The sequence below is a fragment of the Aquarana catesbeiana genome, linkage group LG11 (assembly GCF_042186555.1).
Source record: "Aquarana catesbeiana isolate 2022-GZ linkage group LG11, ASM4218655v1, whole genome shotgun sequence".
Classification (NCBI taxonomy): domain Eukaryota; kingdom Metazoa; phylum Chordata; class Amphibia; order Anura; family Ranidae; genus Aquarana; species Aquarana catesbeiana.
The window spans coordinates 34255880-34278137 of record NC_133334.1 but is presented as its reverse complement, the minus strand read 5'-3'; the positions used below and the strand labels follow the sequence as shown (position 1 = coordinate 34278137).

The following is a 22258-nucleotide window of genomic DNA, read 5'->3' as shown; positions in this document are numbered from 1 at the left end:
GAAAAAATACTGCATCCTTTTCCGTTATTCTGGACCTAAACATGACAGATTGAAGGTAACCTGATGTAAACACACAACAGAGTCTGTTTACATTTGGCCACCCATAGAGATGTCATCGGTCCACCCGTGTCCACCAGGCACTGACTGAAAAGGCATGGATGTCAAAAACCAACATCTGTCCCCTTTGGCTCTAATTCAGCAGGGGTTTTTACACAGACTCTGCTCCATGTGAAAGGAGCCTTACAAAAATCACAGTACATCCCCTGACAATACCTTTAACTGCTTTTTATTCCAGAAGGATGGTGCCATCTTTTTTTAAGGCATATTTTGTGGTCAGCATCTACTTCCTGCACAGATGCCGACTCCGAGATAACACAATCATGTAAATTATTCTTTCTCAACCTATTTTTTCTAGAAGGAACCGTTGAAATAATCGTCAGGTCTTAGGGAACCCTGGTTAAAATTACTCAAGGTCAGTGTAAAGAATGTCCCTTAAATTGGTGATTAGTGGGAAGAATGCTCCTTACATTGAAGGTCATTGGGAAGCATGTCCCTTACATTGGTGTTCATTGGGAAGAATGTCCCTCACGTTGGTGGCCATTGGGAAGAATGTCCCTCACGTTAGTGATCAGTAGGAAGAATGCTCCTTACATTAGTAGCCAGTGTGAAAAGAATGTTCCTTACATTGGTGGCCAGTGAGAAGAATGCTATTTACATTGATGAACAGTGTGGAAAAATGCTTATTACATTTGTTGTCAGCGAGATGAATGTCCCTTACGATATTGGTCAGTGAGAATAATATTCAGGTCTTAGGGAACCCTTGATAAAATTAATTTATCTAGGTCACTGTGAAGAGTGGCCCTTAAATCGGAGGCATAGGCATGCGCGCAGGGTGTGCCGGGTGTGCCCAGGCACACCCTAATCCCCCCATGCGCATTATTGTTATCGTTCTGTGTAGCAACAGGAACATGGGAAAGATCTCCCTCTTACCGGCTCTGCCATAAGAGAAGTGTTTATCATCTTCTCTTTCACTGTGCCAGCAGGGAGATCAATGTGCTGGGGTCATATATATGTAGATACATACACATGCATGTATGTTTGAGCTTAAGCATGCTTAATGCATTAGGCTGCACACACCTATGATCGGTGGTCAGTGGGAAGAATGCTCCTTACTTTGGTGGTCATTAGGAAGAATGGCCCTTATATTGGTGATCAATGAGAAGAATGCCCCTTACATTGGTGGTCATTGAAAAATGTAACTTATATTGTTGGTCAGTTGGGAAGAATGCTCCTTGCATTGGTAGTCAGTGGGAATAATGCCCTTTACATTGGTATTTATTGGGCAGAATGGTCCTTACATTGGTAATCAGTGAGAAGAATGCTCCTTATACTGGTGGTCCGTGGGAAGAAAGCTCCTCCTACAGTGGTAATCAGAATTCCACCCCTACAGACAGCTAATGGGATTACAGGTGTCATGCTGCTGACTCTGCCATGTAGTGTTTGCCTGAGAACTATGTAGGCACCATCAGGTGGGAGGTCAATCAGTCACAGCTCAAGGGTCCCCTAGCAACCTCGGGAACACTAGGGTTCCATGGACCCTTGTTGAGAATGGCTGATGGTAATTGTGGTGCCTGTGCAGTTCTTGGCTGTGTTCACAAAAGACAAAGATCAGCCCCTGCTGCAGTTTGATCACTGGGGCATCTCAGCCAAGGCAAAGGCAAAGCGTTGTAATATTAAGCATTGGAATTTTTCTGAAAAATTATATTGTCACTAAGTATGTGGCATAACAGGAAAAGGTCCACGTTTAGAAAGATAAATGTTTTCTTTTGTTATATTTTTGTTTGCTATCCACAGATGTTGCATAACCCTTCCTCTGCATTGTGCAATGAAGAGTAGCAGCTGTTTGCCAAGTTGCATTGTCATAGCAGGAAGGCTGATAGCTCTCTACCTGACCTTTTCGGTGTATCCTTCAATTAGGTTAATGCAGCTGATCCAAAACGTAAGGGCCGCAGCACTCAAACTCCAAAAAAGAGAGCATCCTCATCTCCTATTAAGGCCTGACTCTTTGATTCATTTCTGGAAGGCAATCTGCTTTTCATCTACTCTACCTTTACTGGGAGCTGTCAGCACCGTCAAAGTGAATTAAGGCCCCGATTTATTTCTAAGGGCAAAACAGCTATTGCCGCCAATGTGAAGAGACTACCTAAGACACATACGGGACGCATGTAAAGGCAACTTTTTTTAGTTTCAGGATATATTGTTTCCAACTGTAAGCTTCAAGGGCTTGGAAGAAGAACTGACTGCAATGCTTGTGGCAACCAGTTTTTTTTCTCCTTTTATGTTTTATTACTTTAAAGTACCGGTAGATGTAAGCCCTAACTGAAATATATTGAAATTGTTTAAATTTTATCAAGAACAAAAACACTTTCTTAGATTTTGGATTACATGTGGAGATTTAAAGCTCCTTTCAGTATTTTTGTTTTTTTAAATCTAGTTATCAATGTTCCATCAGAAAGATTTCCCTTGACTTCCTGTCCTGTAAGTTTAAAGCGGTATTAAGCCCAAAAGCAAACATTTATTATATTATAGCTTACCAATTTTTAGATGTGATAGCTGCATTATATTGTGCATGTACAGTATCTCACAAAAGTGAGTACACCCCTCACATTTTTGTAAATATTTTCTTCTTTTCATCTTTTCATGTGACAACACTGAAGAAATGACACTTTGCTACAATGTAAAGTAGTGAGTGTACAGCTTGTATAACAGTGTAAATTTGCTGTCCCCTCAAAATAACTCAACACACAGCCAATAATGTCTAAACCGCTGCCTCTGAGGGCTTGCTGTAGAAATGGTCTACTTGACGATGAGAATAAGAACAATCCAGATCCTTGTCTTATCAGTTCTTGCCAAAGAATCTCTCATAGGGACTCTAGGCCTGTAGCCTGAACTACAGATAGTTTAATAATACATTATTGGGCAGGTTTCCTTGAAAAAAAGTTGACTGTCATCCAGCCGTTATCCAAAATTCCTTTGTCAGAACTTCCATTGGAGGTGGTAGTGAAAAAAGACAGATGGCCTCTTAGGTTATTCCATGGACATCATCAGCAATTTCTTTTAAAATTATAACTAGAGGTTTTCATTTACAACCAAAGGTATTCCATGGGCTATATTTTTATTAATTATGATAAGCCTTTATTTATAAAAACAGATAATAAATAAAGAGACAAGAGGATGAGGATCAAGAGTTTTTGCCTAAAGTGTCCAACAAAAAGCTTTCATTTTTCGAGAGAATAGATTGACTTTATTCTTCAACAAAATCCTTCCGTTTCGTCTCCCGCGTGGGGGGGGTGTCGATCGCGGTATTCCGTCTGTCTCCCAACCCGCCCCTGTGGTGGTGATGGCAGCGGTGCAAGTGAGGGGGGGAGGTTTGTTTGCCGTCCCCCCCAAAATACTGAGCACCAGCTGCCATTGCTCCCCACTGCAGACTCCAAAGGTGCCCTCTGTGCTCCTTCATCTAGAATGGGGGCGCTCTAATACAGGAAGTGTGTTACTGAGCAGACCACCAGGTGAAAACAGAGGGAAAAATGCTTAGAAATAGAAAACCAATGCAGCAACCATATCTAATAATTGGTAAGCTGCAATATATATAACATTTTTGGTTTTGGGTTTAAAACCACTTAAGGCCCCTCTCACAGGGAAGCCTCCGTCTTGCGGATTCCGCTTGCTTAGTGGGCGATCGCTCCGCAATCCCCGCTAAGTAGGCGGATGACAGGTCCTGTCCGCTCCAATGTGCAGAGAGGACACGGACACAGTCCTGCTATCCTCTATGGGGAAATCAGATGGAAAAGGACTGCTTGTTCATTTTCATCTGATCCTATCTGATCCGCGGGACAGATGAAAAAATAGGACCACCATTCGTCTGGATTTTGCGGACAGGATCGGATCAGATGGCGGCGGGTGTCCGCCGCTCCAAAGAGGAGACTGCAAGGTCCGATCAGGTCCGCTTGAAAAACTGACAGGCCGACCTGATCGGAAAGCCTGTGTGAAAGGACCCTTAAGGTGGAGGGGAATTAGAGCCGCTGTCAATTTTTATTGCTGTCCGTGCCCCCATTAGGGACATTCACCCTCTCTATGTGTCCTCTACCATTATCATTGAAAGTTAAAGTAAAAGAAAATCCCACATTTTGGGTTGATATCAGAACACTAATAGAGGGGAAATCTTCCATTGGGGACACTAGTTCTGATGACACTGATGACACACAAGGATTCCTTCACTTTGGAGGGATTTCCTCTCACTTCTTCTTTTGGCTACGGGACAGGAAGTGAAAGGGGAATCTCCCCAATAGGACACAGATCGAAAAAAAAAATAAAAATAAATAATGGCTCTCTTACTCTATCCAAAATGAAAAAAAAAGTTTGACTTTAGTTACATTTTAAAGAAGAATTCTAGGTATGGATATGTTACATGGGTACATGTTCCAGCTTGGAGCAATGTTGTAATGCATATACAGTAAATGTGCTGTAAAGACACTTTACTTCTAAAAAAATGTGAATTTAAATAAGACAAAAAAACTAAAAAACAAAAAAAAAGCTATTTACGCTAAACTTACAATACAATACAAGCCAAAAAATTACATTTTTTTTCCCAAACACAGTGAAACAATCGTCTTAAATATGTATATATAAATGTATCACCAAACAATAAAAATGAAGTGTAAACATACGCTTTGCTGTGATCAAACAGCAAAATTGGCAACCTAAGCCCTGTTCTGGGCCATGCTGTACCTACGTTGATACTTCCGAACTTTGTTGGCACAATGGAATCCTTTAGTATCAATATATTAAAAATGGACCTGTGCCCAGACATTGCACACTAAAGTAATTACATTTTCTAAAAACAAGCCGTAAACCGTAAGCAAGCTCTCATTCACCTCTGTAGCCTTATGGGCATTGTAGAAAAAAATCATCTTCAAAATACAGAGCCACTGAAATCTTAGCTATTTTCTACAGAAGCTGAATCTTGGCAACCTGCCAGCCTTCCAAAATAAACTGGAGCAGGTGTTTCAACTGTAAGAAATTGACTGTGTTCAATGTGAACGAGGGTGATAACTAACTTTGGAGTCTTTTTTGTGATCTTTGCGAATATTTGAGAATTAAAGTGGTTGTAAACCCTTACAGACCACTTTAACCTACAGGTAAGCCTAGATTAAGGCTTACCTGTAGGTGCAAGAAATATCTCCTTAACCTACACGGTTAAGGAGATATTTTCCTAAAAAGGGGCACCGATGTCTACGGCGCATGCGCGCCGTAGACAATGGTGCAAGTGCACTGAGCATGCCGTTAGTGAAGGCTAACATGCCGTCACTGACGACTGCTCCCGCGCCCATGCACCGGAGTGACGTCATCGCTGCTCCAGCCACTCACAGCGCCGGAGCAGCGAAACCCGGAAGGAAGATAGACGCTTCGTGGAAGAGGGGACAGCGGTGACATCGCAGTCTCCTGTGTCAGGTAAGTGACACATAATGGGCTACTATGCGATGCATAATAGCCCATTATGCTTTAGCTTTGCAGGGAAACAAAGAAGAAGTAAACCCCATCAGGTTTTTAAAGCATCGCCTATTTTTTTTTGTTTTTTTGTTAATTTTGTTTGTTTTTTTTTTTGTTTTTTTGTGATTTCTTGGGCATGCACAATTTTAAGGCTTGACATGTTTGGTATTATCTAGTTACTCAACACAACCCAATCTTTTATATTTTACCAAGAAATTGGGTATAATATTGAGGTTGAGGATATACTAAAAGCGGAGAGTGCAAAATCTGGTGCAGCTGTGCGTGGTAGCCAATCAGCTTCTAACTTCAGCTTGCTGGAAGCTGATTGGTTTCTATGCAGAGCTGCATCAGATTTTTCATTCTCCAGTTTTATTAAATCAACCCCATTGTGTTTGTTTGCACTGAAATTCATTTTAGTGTATTCTTTTCTGAAAATCTGCATTTCAAAAATAGCTGTCCAACTGTCGTTTAAGATAAAAAAAATTGCAACTACCACCATTTTATTCTCCAGGGTCTCAACTTTCTGAAAATGTATAATTTTTGGAGTCTTACTGTAATTTCTACCAAAAAATGCAGATTTAGCATGTGTACAAAAAAATAAAAAAATTGCCCCGGTAGGCAAGTAGTTAAGGTAGGCTCAATATTTCCTTAATGATTTGCTAGTACTGTCACAGGACAAATTTCTCCACTGCTGGCACCTATTCCAGTTAAAATGTTTCACTTTGTAATAGCGAGAAGTTCCGAACCCTAAAACCATGACTAATGACAGTTCGACCTGTCAGCACTTAGCAAATATGGCTGCTCAGAGTTGGCATACTTGATAGGTAACTTCGGGACTCAGTAATGAATTTTAGAGCCATTATTGGATCCCTGTTCTCACAAAACTGAAACTTCCAACTCGAGGTTGAAATATTTTATTCAATTCTTTCTTATACGTTGTGATCACAGGTTCCAAGAGACATCAATCTTTCCTTCATGCCAATTTGAAAGTATAGGGTCATTTCTATAAAAATGTTTTATCCAAGAAGTCCAGAAAACTATCGAGGCAAAAAATGAAAACGCCTTTCACCCAGGAGGATTGTAAAGAATTTATCTTTAGGGAGATTGAACTTGGGTGACTGCACTTTATTTTATGTTGACGTGGTTTTTAGCAATAAAATATTATTAGACTTTGATATCCATTCTAAGTTTCGAGGGCCACGTGTGGTTCTTTCACTTGTTGTGTGACCCTTGGACCTCAGTAGTCAGTAGAGAGAGTAGAATCACTGATTTGTAAAGGAGCTGCAATAGTAGTGGTCTCTAAAAGTCTCAAGTGACGTCCCCAGTCTTTGAGTGTCTTCTGCTGTATTTTTATGGTCCCTAACCAAACCTATAGAACAGCCTTTCTCAACCTTTTTAGGGGAACCCTTAAAATTATTTTCAGGTCTCGGGGGAACCCCTGCTAAAAACCCATTCATTGGGGGTCAGTGGGAACAATGCCCCTTACTTTGGTGGTCAGTGTAAGAATAGCCCCCTTACAGAGAAATATAAAGATCATTGGTGTCGTACCATTGGCTCCTCCAAGTGGCATTGGCTCAGAACTATGTAGGCACCATCAAACAGGAGGGAAATCAGCCACAGCTCAAGGAACCCTTAGCCACCTCTGAAGGAACCCTGGTTGAGAATGGCTGCTGTAGAACATCAACAATCTCTGATCATCTCATGGAGGATGTCCACATGTAGGAATTAAGAAGGGGAGCTCTTCCCAGCAGCCGCACGCATATATACTGCCTCTCAGCGGGTGGGCTTTAACGCAGAGTGTCCACATATATGGGTCTATAGGTAAACTATTTACTGTGCTGAGAGCGAGCTCACTGTGCGTTCCCAACACAGTACCTACAAGGTCACGGAAAGCTCCTGTTGCATATTTTCGATCAGGAGTTTTCGATTATAAGACTACTGTGACAGCCAATCACAACGGTCACATTGTCGAAATGCCTACCTTTGCCTTCCGGTATTTCAATCCAGGGCTGGGAGGTGGCAGCAGGAAGGGGTTAAGGGTTGACCGCCTTTTACTGGAGGTTTCTGGGTAGCCCCATTTAAGATGGATGGAGCGGGAGCTTAGGATCACTTCTCCTTGAAAAGCATAGGGAAAGGAAGGCTTCAGGCATCATCACTTACAGAGAGTAAGTCTTGGTCCTTCCCTTTATACTCCCCTTGGGGGAGTTTAGTGCACAGTCTCAAGATGTTAGGAGAAATAGGGTCTTAAAAGAACTGAGTTTACTCGGGATGAATCACAAAATTTTCATATTGAATCTATGCCAGTTTTGGACTATGTTTTCTGCCAGTATCTGGACTGTTATATTTATTTACTGCACTTAAGGAAGGATTACCTACACCTGTGTGCCTCTAAGCTGGGAAGCAAAAAGTGCAAGATCTGGAGGAGGGCTGGAGTTAGCTACCAGAGTCTGCTGAATGCTGAGACTAGAGGAGGCGGAGACAAAGGGGTGCTGCAGCTGCACAGAAAGATGCAGGATCTGTAGGAGGAGTTCTGTCCTCCTCTCTGCTACCAACTGCTGAGACAGGTAGGGCAAAGATGAGCCTCTCTCGGCGGCTGCACAGAGAAGCATAGGATCTGGAGGAGTTCTGTCCTCCTTTCTGCTGCTGACGTCTGAGACAAGAAGGGGATGCCGCAGCTTCAGGAGAGGTGCGAGGTCTGCATGAATGGCCTGGAGGCCATTTCACATGTGATCTACAATATGACCTCCCTAGCTGCAGCTAATGTGAAGTAATTAAAGAGGAAGTAACCCCTTTACAGGTTATCAGTTTAGAGTTAACTCTGAATTATGGCACTAGAATTATTGCTCTCACACTGACTTTCACAATGATACCTCACAAGAAGTGTTTACATGCAAGCGCTCGCCCTAAATTGTTTATATTGGGTGTGTATGGGGGTGACAGGGGTGCTTTAAAAGAAGTTTTAATTATTCTTATTTATTTTATAACATTCTTTTTTTTTTTACACTTTTTAACGTTCTCTTTTAAACTGTATTGCTAACATGGAGGGCTAACAACCTAACAAGCTACGTGATAGCATGGACAGGTGACAGGTCCTCTATATGGAGACACTGGGGGTCTATTAGCACTCCTCAAACACACTGCTACCTAGAATTTCTCCATATCTGTATTGCCTTGTCATAGAAGTGCAAAGTGCCTTAAAGAGGAACTGCAGTCTGCTCACATAATTTGTAATAAAAACATCTTTGCCATTCTGAAGCTTCCATCCAACCACTTTGCATATTATTTTATATATACTGTGATTCTGTACTTGCCAAATATGCTGCAGAAATCTCCCTCCACTGAGTCTGGCTGCAGCCATTTTCACTGTGGGCAGCTGAAGCTGCCGCTTTTTCACTTCCTGGATTTACACAGACACACAGAGGCACACCTCCAGCTCCACAGCTCTCATTGGCCCTCTTATGACTCACTCCTTCTCCCTTCCTGGCAAACTCTCACGAGAGTGAGAGAGAGAGCTGTGCATGATGTCATAAGCCTAGGCTAATGACCAGACAAGAAACAGGAAGTGGGCTGTATAAGAGATTTACTGGCAGAAAAAAATGTTTTACTGTCCAAAGTTAAAACAACAACAAGGGCAGAAGATTTAATAGATGGAAAGTTGAAAAAAATTACTGAAGTTCCGCTTTAATGTACCTACAATTACTTTAGATTATCACCACATTGCTGTACTGTTCATTATCCATTTTATATATAACCTAAAAAATAGACAGAAGACGTTGTCTCGTCTAGTCCCCTGCTAAAACCAGGATGCTGAATTACTGCCCCCCAAGTTTTTGGTAGTAGCTAACAATATATGGCGATCAAACCTTGACAGTTCCCCAAAATGGAAGCTAACCTAACCATCTCAACACAGCTGAGATCCACCTAAATCCAGCTTCAATCAACCTAAAGGGGCCATGTTCCTGATTGGTTGCCAAATAAGTACATTTGAAAAAAAAAAAAAGGTTAATTAAATCCACAATTTTTTTACCACTACTATTCCTTTATATTGGTCTTTTAACCACTTCAATACCGGGCACTTAAACCCCCCTCCTGCCCAGACCAATTTTCAGCTTTCAGCGCTGTCACACTTTGAATGACAATTACTCAGTCATACAACACTGTACCCAAATGAAATTTTTATCATTTTTTTCCCACAAATAGAGCTTTCTTTTGGTGGTATTTGATCACAGCTGGGATTTTTATTTTTTGCTAAACAAACAAAAAAAGATGGAAAATTTTGAAAAAAAAAAAATCATGTTTAATAGTTTGTTATAAAATTTTGCAAACAGGTAATTTTTCTCCTTCATTGATATGCGCTGATGAGGCGGCACTGGTGGGCACTGATAGGCTGCACTGATGGGCACTGATAGGCACAGTTAAAGCGGCACTGATAGGCACAGTTAAGGCAGCACTGATGGGGACAGATAAGGCGGTATTGATGGGCACAGATAAGGTGGCACTGATGACCACTGATGGGCGCTGATGGGTGACACTGATGGGTGGCACGGATAGGTGGCACTGATGGGCACTGATAGGTACCACTGACGGGGGGCACTGATGGGCGGCACTGATGGGGGCACTGATGGGGAGCACTGATGGGCAGTGATTGGCAGCACTGATGGGCACTGGTAGGTGACACTGATGGGCACTGATAGGTGGCACTGATGTGCAGCACTGTTGTGGCACTGATGTGGGCGCTGACGGGTGGCACTGTGGGCACTGATAGGTAGCACTGTGGGCACTGATGGATGGCACTGTGGGCATTGGTGGATGGCACTGTGGGCACACATGGGTGACGCTGGTGGGCATTGGTAAGCGGCACTGCTCCCTTTTCTTAGGTGTCACTGGCAGGGGGCAGATGATCGCCGTGATCGGGACTGATGTCCCTCTCACGGCCGCCGGTGATCGGCTGTTTTTTTTCCTCCTCATGCTGTCAGTGCGAGCAGAAAAAATAGCCGATTACCGGCTCTGTTTACATCACATGATCAGCTGTCATTGGCTGACAGCTGATCATGTGGTAAGGGGTTGGGACCGACCCCTTACTCTGATCTGTGATCAGGCGAGTCTCATAGACTCGCTGATCACCGAGCGTGCCACGCGCACCCTGCAGGGGGCGCGCAGGCCGCTCGTGCACGGGACGACGTCAATAGACATAGTCCCGGCAATGTACAGTAGATCCGCGCTGTTGCCGTCATTTGGCAATAGCGCGGATATGAAGCGGTTAAACTTTACAGATGCAGCAATTTAGAATTTGGATGAAAGGTTTAGCACTGGGAAACACTTTTTAAAAGATAAAAAGTGCATTTTATATACAACTATATGGATCAGACCAAAATGAGGGACAAATGAGGAGGAATAAGGGACAGATGGACATTGCTCCAAATCAGGGACAGTCCCTCCAAATCAGGGACAGTTGGGAGGTATGACATTGGGGTTGATTTACTAAAACAGGAGAGTGCAAAATCTGGTGCAGCTCTGCATAGAAACCAATCAGCTTCCAGTTTTTTGTTAAAGCTTAATTGAACAAGCTGAAGTTAGAAGCTGATTGGTTTCTGTGCACAGTTGCGCTAGATTTTGAACTATCCAGTTTTAGTAAATCAACCTCACTATATTTTGTGTTATTAACCGCTTGCCGACCGCCGCACACAGATGTTCGTCGGCAGAATGGCACAGGCAGGCAAATGGGCGTACAGGTACATCCCTTTAAATTTGCCACCTTTCGGGCGCGTGCCGAATGCCGCGGGAGCATGCCCACGGGTCCCGGGAACTCAATATTCTCAGACGGCCCCCGATTGCAGTGTGGAGAGGAAGAACGAGGAGATGCCTATGTAAACAAGGCATTTCCCCGTTCTGCCTTGTGTAATGACAGAGATCTACTGCTCCCTGTGATCAGGAGCAGTGATCGCTGTCATGTGCTAGGTAGCTCCCCACCCCACAGTTGGAATCACTCCCTAGGACACATTTAACCCCCTCATCGCCCCCTAGTGGTTAACCCCTTCCCTGCCAGTGTCATTTACACAGTAATCAGTGCATTTTTATAGCACTGATTGCTATATAAATGACAATGGTCCTAAAATAGTGTCAAAAGTGTCCGATGTGTCCGCCATAATGTCGCAGTCACAATAAAAATCGCAGATCGCCACCATTACTAATAGAAAAAAAAAAATAATAATAAAAATGCCATAAAACTATCCCCTATTTTGTAGACACTATAACTTTTGTGCAAACCAATTAATATACGCTTATGCAATTTTTTTACCAAAAATATGTAGAAGAATACATATCGGCCTAAACTGAGGAAAAAATTATTTTTTTTATATATTTTTGGGTGGTATTTATTATAGCAAAAAGTAAAAAATATTGCTTTTTTTTTTTCATAATTGTCGCTCTTTTTTTGTTTATAGCGCAAAAAATAAAAACCGCAGGTGATCAAATACCACCAAAAGAAAGCTCTATTTGTGGGAAAAAAAGGACGTCAATTTTGTTTGGAAACAGCGTTGCGCAATTGTCGGTTAAAGCGACGCAGTGCTGAATTGCAAAAAAATGGCCCGGTCATTCAGCAGCCAAATCTTCCGGGGCTGAAGTGGTTAAAGTCTAACAAGACTCTGTCTGGAAAGGCGTCAAAAAGAGGAATAGCAGACACACAGACGCGGTACTTTCACTACATCACAACAGGTTAATCCTGCAATTGACCCAGACTAATACCCAGCAACATCACTGGGAGATCCAGTCTGTTATTTCATAATTACTGACAGAAGGAAAAGCTTTTGTTCCTAGCTAGTTCTTTCCTTTATCTCCCGCAGGTTCTGCCTTCTTCTTAAAAGACTACATTTAATTATTTTTTTACATTTTTAGATTTATGTGAATGCACTCATATTTGTGAAAAATATTGCATCCAGAATGTGGTCCACATGTAAAGATAATACTCCATCTACTAAATGATGTCCTTTTTCTCTTGCACATGCCTTAATATTTTGATCCCCATCCCTGACAATCAAGTTGACCAGAACAGCTAGGAACTCTCTGGATTTTGGCTGAATCTTCGGGCCACCAGGAGTTGCCTTTGTTATTACCGCTGGTTCTTAGTTTTTTCCTTCATCTATAGTTGATTTACCAAAATTGGAGAGTTCAAAATCTGGTGCAGCTGTGCATAGTAACCAATCAGATTATAACTTTAGCTTGTTCAATTAAGGGGGGGGGGGGGGGGGATTTACTGAAACTGGAGTGTGCAAAATCTGGTGCAGCTCTGCATAGAAACCAAAGAGCTTCCATTATTTTGTCAAAGCTTAACCGAACAAGCTGAATTTAGAAGCTGATTGGCTACCATGCACAGCTGCACCCGATTCTGTGTGCACCAGTTTTAATAAATGTCCCCCCTAAGCTATGACAAAAGCTATGACAAATAACCTGGAAGGTTTCTATGCAGAAGAGCTCCCCCTAGATTTTGCACTCTGCAGTTTTAGTAAAGCCGTGTACACACGGGCGGACTTTTCAGCATCAAAGGTCGGACGTTTTTTCCGACGGACTTTCGACAGAGTTAGGTTTTCGGACGACCGGACTTGCCCACACAAGAACGGACTAAAGTCTGTTCGAAAGTCTGTTGGTATGAACGTGATGACGTACGAAGGGACTAGAATAAGGAAGTTCATAGCCAGTAGCCAATAGCTGCCCTAACGTCCTTTTTTGTCCGTTGGACTAGCATACAGACGAATGGATTTTGCGACCGGACTCGAGTCCGTCGGAAAGAATTGAAACATGTTCCATGTTTGGTCGGTCTGATTTTCGCAGAAAAAGTCCACTGAAGGTCCGATGAAGCCCACACACGGTCGGATTGTCAGACGGATTTGTTCCGTCGGACCAGTCTGGTGGAAAAGTCTGCCCGTGTGTAAACGGCATAAGTCAACCTCATCATGTGATAATTTTTTTAGGTTTTTAGATATGACTGTGAAGGCACACACATTTGTGGAAAAATTGTGTCCTGAATATGAACACAAATAAGAAAAAGTATTACGTTTTACTAAATAAAGTCCTTTTTCTGTTTCGCATTCTTTAAAAATATTTTGCTCCATATCCATGCTGACCAAGTTGACCAGCATACCTAGGAACTCTCTGGATCTGGCCTGGAGACTCTGTCTATCTGACCTACGTACTGAATCTTCAGGCCACCAGAAGTTGCCTGTGTCTTTGCCACGGGTTTCTAGCTAGTTCTTTCCTTTACATCCCTCACTCTGGGTGGTAGATTTCTTCTTTTTAAAAGACATAGGAGTTGATTAAAGCCAATTCCAAACAAGTTTTCTCTCGAAAATCGTAATTATGAATTTTCATTCGAATTTCACACCATTTTTCATGTGGGCCATCGAATTTGAGTGATCGGGGAGAATCGTGCGAGAAAAATAATCGAAAAGGAAATGCACATGAGCTGTAACCTGGAAAGAAAAGAAGTTTCCCGGCCACAAAATTTCTTTTCTGTAGCAACGTGAGGTGAAATTAAAGGCTTGGTTGGTTGCATTACAAATTTCTAATTTTTGAAAGAAAATTTGTTAGGAATTCGACCCATGTATGGTAGCCAATCAGCTTCTAACTTCAGCTTGTTCAATTAAGCTTTGACAAAAAAAAAAACTGGAAGCTATTTGTTTCTTTTGTACAGTTGCATCCAATTTTACACTCTTTAGTTTTAATACATTACCCCAATATGTAACCATTTTTTTTTTAGATATATAATTTGTAAAAATATTGCAACCTGAATGTGGGGAATTTGTACCCACCATAAAGACTGGAAACCAACTGAAGGAACACAAGGAAGAAGAGAAGGGTCCACCTATGGACCAAACCAATCAACGTAAACCGATAGGTAAACTGAATTGTACCACTTCAGAAATACAATAAACAAATTAAAGGTACACTGGATGTCACTAGTTGTCAGCACAAAAATATTTATGCATTGCATAATGAAGTCAAATTCAAAAGATACACAATAAGTATCCCAGAACAGAATACACAAGTCAAATAAAACTTCAATGTTTATATAGAAATACAATCTTTCTTGCCATCATTAAAGCGGGGGTTCACCCACACCGCCCAAAAAAATATTAAAAGCCAGCAGCTACAAATACTGCAGCTGCTGACTTTTAATACATGGCCACTTACCTGTCCCGGGGTCCAGCGATGTCGGCTGGGGACGCCGAGAACCCGCTCGGTTCTCGGCAGCTGCCGCCGCCATCCTAGGTGAGGGAATCAGGAAGTGAAGCGTTGCGGCTTCACTACCCGGTTCCCTACTGCGCATGCGCGAGTCGCGCTGCGCGTCCCAAGTGGTCCCCGCTCTCTGCTGGGGGCTGTGTGTTCCCAGCAGACAGCGCGGTGGGGACGGGAAGAGGCATAGACTCCCATGGGAGTCTATGCCGGAAGTGGGTGCAAATACCTGTCTTAGACAGGTATCTGCACCCCCCTCCCCCCTGAAAGGTGCCAAATGTGACACCGGAGGGGGGGAGGGTTCCGAAAAGCGGAAGTTCCATTTTTGTGTGGAACTCCGCTTTAAAGTGTTACTAAACCCACAACAGTAAAATCAATCTGTATATGCAGCAAAGCATGCTTGTTATACTCACTGTGGAACCTAAGGGGGTAATCCACTGCATTGTGTAAAAAGGCTGTCCCCAATCCATCTGCTGATAGAACAGAGCCATGGAGGCACTCTGCACATGCTCAGTTTGCTGTGTGTTGCTAGAGAGTTTTTGTTTTGAGGCGGGTTCATGTGATCAGCACAGGGGCCAATCAGCACTGTCCAGACAGAAAGTCAGGCATCATGCAGCCTCATAGGACAGTCAGAGTAGAATGAAAACTCAGCCTACAAGCTTTAACCAGTGTTCAGCTGGACACTGATAGAAGTCACAAGGCTGCTATATACTGATGATGAGAAAAGGTATTTAGCAGTTTAAATTTACTAAAATAATTACATTTCTGTGTACTGTGGGAGACCAGATATAGTGAATGCAGGCTCCTGGGTTTAGTAACACTTTAAGTCAACTAATTGTGTTCGAAAACCCTTAAAATTTCATCTACACCTGTTATTTTCAATGTTATCCCAGATGCATTAAACATGATTCATTACAATATGTATACAATTTTTCCTGCACGGAAACCACATTCACAGTTAGAATTAAGTTTGTTAGAAAAAAAAAATTCCATCCTGATTCTTTGAATTTTCTTATTACTAGACTTGAAAGAAAATGTCGATTGGACCCAACTAATCTTTAGAAAATTAAATGATTGTTCTGAAATCGATAATTTAAGTTATAGATGGCATTAACACTTTAAGATATAGATAACATTGATTGATACCTAAGTATATATTGTCCTTAATAAATGTATTCCCCAATATGGCTCAGTTGGTTAATTGACTATCTTTCTGTCTATCTTTTATTGGATGGTGTTTGGCATGCTCGGGCTACAATGATTTTCACAGACTGAAGTAATTTATACACTGTGTCAGCTGGATGATATGTCACATATGCTAATGCTAGTCGGCCATAATTCATGCTTTAAATCAGTGATATATATCAGAGTTTGATACATTGACGTCAAATTTCGAGGAGGACAATAAGAATGAAAGGAATGTTGGCAGGTGAAAATGATTTAAAAGTACACTCCCGTGACAATGAATATCTGAACGTAGATCGCCTGAATGCCCAGAATTGTTATTTTTCTCTTGGCAACATCAGTAAATCCCACTTGGTCACTGGTAACCTAGTATTCTAGAAACACATGACCCTAAGCCTATGATTCTGGAACATTCTGTGTTCACAACTCCGCCCTCAAGCCAACCTGATCATTCAGATATAGACTATCCCCGTCTCTGTTTTATTCACACTGCTGCCTATTGCAAGAGTTATATGCACAAAAGCAAAGGGAGATTACACAGCACAGAATGACTGGTAAGAAGAGGTGATTTTCCTGCAGATGCCCACTGTGAGCCCTACTTAAAGAAAAAGTTGCATGCTGGGGGACCCAGTGCACTTTCCAAGTGGTTAAGAAATAATATCCTATTTCATTTCTGTCATTGCTGTGCTGGAACTCCAACCCAGGTTGAAGCCCAATTTATGGGTGTTTCTGTAGAGGAGTTACAGCCAGCACTGAAGCCACTGCATTTCATTCTGCAACCCTCTGTGTAATTTTTCAGCCCTGTGCCTTCTCTGCAATGGCGTCCCTAGGGGGGGGGAGGGGGCCCTGAACCCCCCCCCCCAACATTATGCTGTGCCTCACCATGTGCCCCCCCAATTAAAAAAAAATGTATTTATTTTTTTTACAAAAAGGCAATGTCTAAGAGGGAGAGCGTCCCCAGTTAGCTCCTGCGGGTAAATCCTCCCCCTCCCTCTGCTCGCTGACACTGCATAATGCGAGCGCTCACACAACCACGGCCGCCCGATCTGCTCTTTCCCCTGCATCCTCATTGGCAGGGAGAAGAGCGAGTTGCAGGAAGGACTCCACCAGGACTCTCAGTTACTGAAAAAACAGACTGATTTCTCCCGTCCTTAAGACAGGAGAACCAGCCTGTAAATTCCAAGAGATGCCAGACCAGTGCTGTCAATAGCCGGGGCAGGACAGCAAGAGGAGGCTGGGGAACCCCACAGTGGCAGAACACCAGGGCCTGGTGGCAAGACAACCTTTGCAACCCTGATAGTTCTCCCACTGCTTTGGACCCTTATATCTTCTTGGTATGCTGGTGACATATATCTCTTATTTTCTGCCACCCTGGGGGGGGGGGCCCAATACAGTAGGAAGGGAGCTCAATGCAAAACATGTGAAAGGGCCGTTGTGGGATCGTAATAAAGGGCCCCCCATGTGCCCCCTAAATATGCCCCCTAAATATGAAAGCTGGAGACGCCGCTGCTTCTCTGCCACTCTCTATGTACTTAAAAGAAAACACAGAGACCTTCCCATCAGCCAGCAGCCGTTCATGGGAGAGAGACTACGTTAGTAGCTGACGGCTTGCTTTGCTTTGAATGTTGGTGGAGAGGGGTGTTATTATTCCCAAAAACACAAGTCCACAGCAACACAAGCCAGCAGCTATTACACGTGCCAGAGAGAGACTAGTGCAGTAGCTAGGATGTGTAGCTGTGGGCTTGTGTTGTGGGCTTGTGCTCTCTATCGCACCATCATTTACAACAAAGCAAACCTTCACTACTCCAGTCTCTCTTCTCCAAAATAGCAGGTGGCTGGTAGACCTATCTGGGCTCAGTCTTTGATTTTACTACTAAGAAGGTGGCAGAGGAAAGAAGAGAAGGTACAGGGAAGCAGGATTAAACTGGGGGGGGGGGGCTGCAGATGTTCCATCCGGTAGCTTTCAGAGTAGTTGGGGATGGGATTTGTATGGGTTTCTGTTGCCCCCTGTGCACTGAAATTTGACCAGTTCAGTAGGGACTAGCCGAATTTTCCGCCGTGTACCAGGAGTGCCAACGACGATTCAGGGCATCGTTCTGAGGTAAGTATTTCATAATGAGCTAATATGTGATGCATACTATCTCATTATGCCTTTGTCTTGCAGTTTGTTTGTTTTTTTCGGAGGTTTACAACCTCTTTAAACTCCTGTGAGGAGAGAGCGGGGGCATGGCCAAAGCACCTGGCTAGCTAAGGAGGCACTCGGAGCAGGGAGAAGTAGACAGTGACGGCGGGGACTTCTAGAAGAGGAGGTAAGGGACCGCTCTGTGCAATATCGTTGCACAGAGCAGGTAAGCATAACTTTTTTTTTTTATTATTTAATCCAAAAAATTAGCCTTTGATATCACTTTAAGGTAGTTTCCCTGCTTATGATTATTGCAGCATCCACCTCAGATTATCCATCCATGATTGCTTTCTCTTCCACTGCCCACTCTTTGGTGAGAGTGCCTTCACATTTGCTGGTGGGACATGGTATTCCCCTTAGATGAGCTATTTCTGGTAATGTGCACTGGTCAAGTCACTTTACGTAAATGCAATTTACATTTTTTTATTATTAAAATGGTTTTACTTGCACTATCCAGTGCGCTCTGTTTTTTTATTTTTGCAAAATTTTTTTTTTTACTTCGGTTCTTGAATATCTATCTATCTATATCTATCTATCTATCTATCTATCTATCTATCTATCTATCTATCTATCTATCTATCTATCTATCTATCTATCTATCTATTTATATATTTATTGAATATAAATATATCTATCTATATATATATATATATATATATATATATATATATATATATATAGATAGATATATCTATCTATATATCTATATATCTATATCTATATATATATCTATATATCTATATATCGATATATATATAGATATATAGATATATAGATATATCTATATATCTATATATATATCTATATATAGATATATAGATATATATATCTATATATATATATATATATATATATATTTATATATATATATAACTATATATACAGTATATACAGAGCTTGCATGGATATTCAGAACTAACGTGAAAGCAGTGCAGTGCAATACATTTGAAGACTTGATTTACCATCGCTATCTCGTTCAAAGACTCAGTCGGTGATTTGCATGTGGCTCACGTCAATTCAGCACTTCCCTTCCAAATATTGAGTGTCTGTTCTTATTTTTTGACCTCTGTGATTTTCCTGGCTCCACTGCATCTGGGAAGGTAAACTCCACGCCGATTCTGTACACACAAAGCAAACAGGACCGCTTTGTAAATAGCAAACACAATCACAGCACTGTGCTTCAACAGTTTGGTAGCAAAGTCAGCCAAACGCCCAGAACAATGGGCTCCGTGCCATTTTATTACAAGGGCACACAAAAAATTGTGTTTTTTTTTTTTTTTTTTTCAAACAGGACGATAGAGAAATCCTTGTCTGTAGCTTCCCAGCAATATATAATCTCTAAGAAATGAATGTGCCTAGCTTCGGAAGGCGAGGCAGGGCGCAAGACAGTAAATGGATTTCTGCACAGTCCTCCAGCTAAAATTCTGTTTTTTTTTGTTGCTACTATGCCTTAAAATACATCTAAACTGACTGAATGATATTTAATTGCTTTTTTTTGTAATAAAATACCGTACTTGTTTTCATCTTTATTTTATTCTTTGTTGCGTCTCAGTGCTGCTGATTTCCTGCAACGTCTTTGCAGCCTGTCCACATGCAGTCCAGCAATGGCATTTCTCAATGGTGCTTTCCTAATACTGACAAAAGTGGACCATACCTGCAAAATATGAGTGGGTACAGCCACTTATTGCCTCATTTGGATATCCATGTGACAGGGGGGTAACACAGGAGAACATTTGGGGTAGACCCGCCATTGGAAATGATGGGGTACTGTCCAAATGCAAGGTGAAGGGCCAGCACAAGTCTGATGGATGGTGCCAAGGGTTGCCAACATTTCATCAAGCTAAACTCGAACACTTTAGAGGCGCACAGCAATTTTTCTATTTTTTTGCAGTATACACCATAGGATTGTAAAAGACCTGGGACACCTTTTAGTATTGCGGCACATGTAGTGTCCCGTGATGAACAGTGGATGTGGGCAAATTGTATTAATAATGGGAGAAACAAGGTCAGTCTGTACCCTAGTGCAATCCTCCCCCCCCCCCAGGTCAGCCTGTACTCCAGTACAGCCACCCCAGGTCAGTATATCCTCCAGTATAATCCCTCCCTGATCAGTCTGTCCCCCAGTACATCCCCCCCAGGTTAGTTTGTCCCTCAGTATAATTTACCCAGGTCAGTCTGTCCCTCCAATTAAAGTGTCCCCCCTACCAATATAATTAAAAGCACTGGAAGTCGATGGGAGGGGAAAGAGAAATAGGAGGACTGGTGCTGCGGGGCGGCCACCAATATGTCTGGGTTTCAGGTGTACTGAAACAGGATTTAAAACCTGGACTGTCTGGGTGAATTCCAGACAGGTGGCAACCTTAATGGTGCCCCCTACCAATCAAATGAATTCTAGTTCCCAGACAAACCCATCCCCCCGCAGACCCACTGGGGCCCAAGTCCAGTACGAGAGGGCTGGCTGTACCCCCTATCGGTGGCCCTGTTTGGGGCATAGGAACTGATCATTGTCACTCTGTAACAGGACTTGCCTGAACAACAACCTTCAAAAGAGGATCACCAGTTATTTTTTTAATGAAAGCTGAAAAACGAAAAAAAATTTAAAATAACCTTTGAAATGCCATTAACACATTAACGCTTATATGAGATTTAAAGAGGAACTCATAACATTACAGAGTAAAGCTGCAAAGTAAAGCACAGTCATTTTAAAGAGACTTCACAAAAACAAACTACAACATGTATAGGCAGATTTAAAGACTTTCTGTCCTGGGGACAGGAAATGAGGGGGACTCCATCATTGAAAGTTGTCAGAAGAACAGGAATGAAAAATAAATCCTCCAAGCACTGGTCACGTGATCTTTGGCTAGGATTATTTAATTTCTGGAGTTTTGACTGAGCCAGCCAATCAGTGGGACTCTGTTCCCATTGTGAATGTGAATAGCACACGGGGATATATGTTCTAAAGATTCTAAGAGAATTCCTGTAATCATTTTTAATCTGGGTGATTAAAGCCACGGTCTACTTTTTAGACCATGTTTCATGTTACACCAATACTTAGGGAAGCTATTCTTAACCAGGGTTCCATAGAACCCTAGGGTTACCCCAGAAGTTGCAAAGGGTTCCTTAAAGTGGTAATAAAGCTTCTCTTTTTTCTTTTTCTTTAATTACAAACATGTTATACTTACCTTCTCTGTGCAGTGGTTTTGCACAGAGCAGCTCTGATCCTCGTCCCGCACTGGCACTCCTGCCCCCCCCCCCCCCAGAGAAAGCTGCTTGTCCTGGGGCCACTGTTGCATGCTTGCTCCTGAGCCACTGCTCTATGGGTCCAAAAGAGACCCCCCCGCTCTCTCCTCATTGGCTCTCTGGCTGTGATTGAGAGCAGTGGGAGCCAAAGGGCTCCCTCTGCTGTCTCAGCCAATGAAGAGGCAGAGTCCCGGGACAGCTGAGGCTATAATGAACATAGCTGGATCGGAGGGAGCTCAGCTAAGGATTGGTGGGATGTAAAAACTCTTCAGTCTTTAGAACCACTTGAAAAAATGTAAAAAATGTTTGCCTCTCAGATAAGTAACCACTGACACCAATGATCTTTTTAGCCATATGTGAGAGGGGATTCTTCCCACTGAGCATGAACGTAATGAGCATTCTTCCTACTAACCATCGCGTTAATGTATTGTGAGCTGCAGATATAGTTACCAGGGGTTCCCTGAAAGCAAAATGTTATTTTGAGGGTTTCTCCAAGTTAAAAAGCTGATTTAAGGTGCAACATGAATCATGGTTGCAGAACCTCCTTATAGGGCCACCTTATATGAATTACTGAGTTCTTCTTACTGTAGGTGCTTGTTATTGTTTAAATTCCTTTAATTCATTCATTAAATGAAACTGCAGCATAGGAGCTCAGCAAAGCACATCGGGAGCAGAGTGGTTATGTCATCATATTTGTAATCCATTTAGCATTTCCTCCATCCTCCAGGTGGTCTTTACCTTTATACAGACTTGGGGCTGGGGGCAAACAATGCAAGACCCTTTGCCTTGTCCCCACAATGTGCTGATTATGGTTGCAATGCTCTGCAGGCCTCAATCCAAAAATGTAATAAATGCCCATTTTTTTATTACATA

General features: G+C 42.3%; 1 protein-coding gene across 5 annotated transcripts in view; it reads right to left on the bottom strand.

Annotated features, from left to right (window-relative positions):
• The window catches only part of LRRC4C (leucine rich repeat containing 4C), a 1257118-nt gene that overhangs the window by 1119471 nt on the left and 115389 nt on the right, over nt 1–22258 (bottom strand). The window contains exon 2 of one of the 5 annotated variants that reach the window (XM_073604174.1): nt 19108–19263. The exons of the other annotated variants lie outside the window; for them this stretch is intronic. The gene's annotated coding sequence lies outside the window, so the exon portion shown is untranslated. The remainder of the gene's footprint in view (nt 1–19107; nt 19264–22258) is intronic. 5 annotated transcript variants of the gene reach the window in all.